The sequence below is a fragment of the Rhagoletis zephyria genome, unplaced genomic scaffold, assembly GCF_001687245.7.
Source record: "Rhagoletis zephyria isolate East Lansing unplaced genomic scaffold, Rhagoletis_zephyria_1.1 Rzeph_scaffold_00018, whole genome shotgun sequence".
In the NCBI taxonomy this organism is placed as follows: Eukaryota; Metazoa; Arthropoda; class Insecta; order Diptera; family Tephritidae; genus Rhagoletis; species Rhagoletis zephyria.
The window spans coordinates 483,360-486,983 of NW_016157102.1; positions in this window are offsets into that span (position 1 = coordinate 483,360).

Sequence of the window (3,624 nt, forward strand, 5' to 3'; positions counted from 1 at the left end):
ATAAAAAGAATAGGTCCGAGAATTTTCAGGTCAAAATTTCTGTTAGTTGCGTCTGCATGGCGTAGATATTTATGTAGGAACAGGGGGGTGCTCGAGCCGCCCTAAATTTCATTCTGACTACGCGGATGTGCGTCTGTATGGCGTTTTAAATTTTATAATTTTAAGTCGAAAAGTAGAACTCAATAATAATTATTATTTTTATGTTTTTTTTTTTGCTTAAAAATAATGATTAGAAGCTGATTTAAATAATTTTACTGATAATTTTACAGTCCCTGATATAAATTTGTTACACGTCTGTGACTTGAGGAATCTCGTCGCTGCTAATAGTGTTCTCAGATGCTCAGTCGACAATCTGATAATTACATATAGCCTCTACAACCGACAACAGTTGTAGGATGTCATTCAGAGTCCGATTCATAAAATTGCAGGTTTGTTTTATTTATTCGGTTTAACCTTTATGAAACCTTTTTCAAACGCTGGTGATTTTATTTTTGTATGCCCACAATCTGTGTCCAAAATCTTTTACGCAAATTAATTTCTCAAAAAAAAAAATAATCTTTACTTAAGTGATATTTGAAAAGAGGGCATAGGCAAAAACGCTATTAGGAAATGCCTACGTATGTGTGTATGTTATCTGATCAAGAAAATCCAAAGGCTTATCTAGTTATTTAAAAAAAAAAATCTGCAAAAATTCCGTTGAGGTACAAATTTCATAGCTAATTTCATGCAAAATGTAGCTTCTCCATAAAATAAAGAAAAAACCTGAAAACTGCCGCTTCTGCAGTGCAAAAATGTATGTACATATATACTAGTTTGTATATAGAAGTATATAAATATGCACATAGGTATGTATTTTTTCGGTTGTCTATTCAACTATGTGACTCCATGCCGCTGTGAGTCTCTCAAACGAAAGGATAATCCAGCAAACTCGAATTGTTTTGGTCTAATGAAATTAGAGCAATTGAAGGGTCATTAACAAATGACTGAACAATGGTACGAACAGCAGGATATCTCGGCATTGAACATGCATCTATGTTCATAAAGAAACTTACAAATATAAGTAACACAAAGTGTTCGATGGCAGGTAACCTATGTATAAAAATGGAGTATTGTAAAAGTTGTTGATCTTTATCACTTGTTGGTGGGTTCGTCCTCTATGCCAATGCATACTTACATATATACATAAATATTAGTGTGTATGTATGTATTAATAGTTAAAAGGTGTATATTACAATGATGTCATTAACACTCGACTGCGCTGGCTGTTGGCAAAAGAGCGAGCGCACGGAAATGACAATGAGATCGGGCGATGGGTAGCGGCTGATAGGTCGGCCGAAAATAAAATACTTCAGATTAAGAAATGCAATGCGGGAAGTAAAATTCCGAAATGATTGATATGCCATCGAATTGCAAATATGCAAATGTCCTCCTGTGCGGAAGTAATAAGATTTTGAATTTGAAAAAAGGAGTTCCCAAGGCCAGGAAATTTATTTTTGTTGGCACATTTTTCTAAATACCAAATAACATATGCTTTTATGGACGTATAGACAATTTACTTTGTCGTGCTTTACAAAGCTTTACCCCTTAATTTTTTTTTTTTTAATAATTTTTAACCAAGAAACTTTAACTCTAAGTTTCTCTCCCTTCCGCGCCTTTAAATTGCGAGGTGTGAACAGATCGCCATAGGTCGACATGATCATTATTCTGCTTTTATAATTCTCAATAAATTTCATAACATAAAAAAATAAACATATCGCAGAGCTTCACATCCTCATAAAAGTATAATAAAAGTAAGCATTACTTTCGCGCATCCTCAACAAGTCGCAGCGCAGCGACCGCCTTCGCAGCATTTTCGGCTGTTTCGCCCTCTCATCAAATATGAAAGAAAAGACCTGACGCACACACCACAATACATGCAGGCAGGTACATCTAAAAAGGATCAACAACTTCAAACGTTAACTGCCGACATTGGCGCCAAGACTAAAGACCATATAAATCATATCTGTATCATTCATTAAGCAACACCGGTTCATATATCTGTGTGTATGTACGTATGTATACCTAAATGTGTGGGTTGTCTGCATGCATTTGTGTGCATGCAGGGATCGATAGTGGCGTGAAATAATTTGTTTGCGTTCATTTGTCGATTGTTGTATGTATCACTGAAGTTTTCGTGCTCCAAAGACGGCATTAAAAGGTGTAACTTTAAATCTCTTGTACCTACATACATAGATGTTTATAGAGGGCTGATTTAGTTCGGAAAATATCAACTTGCTTACCAAAATTCAAAATTAAAAAAATCTTCAACGAACGAAAGTTGTTAATACTTTGTTTCTTTGTGAATAAAAAGTTCGGCCTTTGACGTTCTCCTTTGACAAGTATCGAAATGTGTTCATTCTGAAATTGGATCTCGCAAATTTATTGCTTTTGCTATGCCCTAGAAGAATCTAAGAGTTTCTGTACGAAAAGTAGATCTCGATGCTCTCACGTATATGCCAAGGGACTTCCTCACCTTCTTTTATGCTTCTTATTATATCTGCTGTTGCCTATCTATAATTGAAATTTAGTTGGATTAATTAGAAGCCTCCTAAATATAATTTAAAAAAAAAACAAGTTTGTGACTTAAGTCTTTAAGTTTCTTGCAGTGATGGGCATACTTAATCCTAAAAAGATAATCATAACCAGGACCCGAATAGCGACATTCGTGATCGAGTGATTACTCGTTTCCAATCGAATGAAACAAAATGGCAGCTGTTTTCTCCACAATACAAATTAAACGGGTGAAGCACACTCGCTATCGAATGTCGTGATCTCAAAATCAAAGTTCGATATCGAATGCTCAGATTCGGGCCCTGAAGTACAAAGTTTAGTAACGTCATTGTCGAGTATTTTGAATACTTTTCAACATAAATTACTGGTATTCTTAAGAAAAATCAACAAACAGGTGTTCATTAAGCAGGCGGCTATGCGTCGTAAGTTAGCCAATGCTAAATACGTTTATATTTAAAGTACCTGTTTACATACTAAGTACCACTTAAAAATTACTTAGTAAAAATATTTAGAGAGGACTAAATACTCAAGTAAATGCAGTTGCTGAATACTAAAGTAATAAATGTTTAATGAAGTATTCAGTAGATACCAAATACTTGTGTAAGTACTTTAGTATTTGAATACTTTAGATATAGATTTATGAATACCAAACGGTTCAGGAAAATAAAGAGTAATCGGTAATACTTTCTTATTTATTTTAAGGATTCCCAATAAAATTAAGTGACCCGCAATTTTTAAATTTTTTTTACGAATTTTTAAGAGTTCTTCGATTTATTTTGGCTTTGTGGAACACTTCGTGTACTTCTTTTCGAAATTTTCAAAGAACTTTGGGAATGTTTTCGAGACCTTTTTATTTTTTCAGGGTTTGTCGGGAGTTTTGTAATATATCTTTCCAGGAGATTTTCTTTGAGAGTTTTCGCGGTTTTCCTGGCTGCTTCAAGATTTTTGGAAGTATTTCTTAAAATAATCTTCATTCAATTTTTTTGCCACTTTAAGTTTACATTTATTAAGTTCCACCCTCTAAGTATATTAAATTGTACTTTTATGTGCACGCTTCAGTGCGAAGTCAAGTGC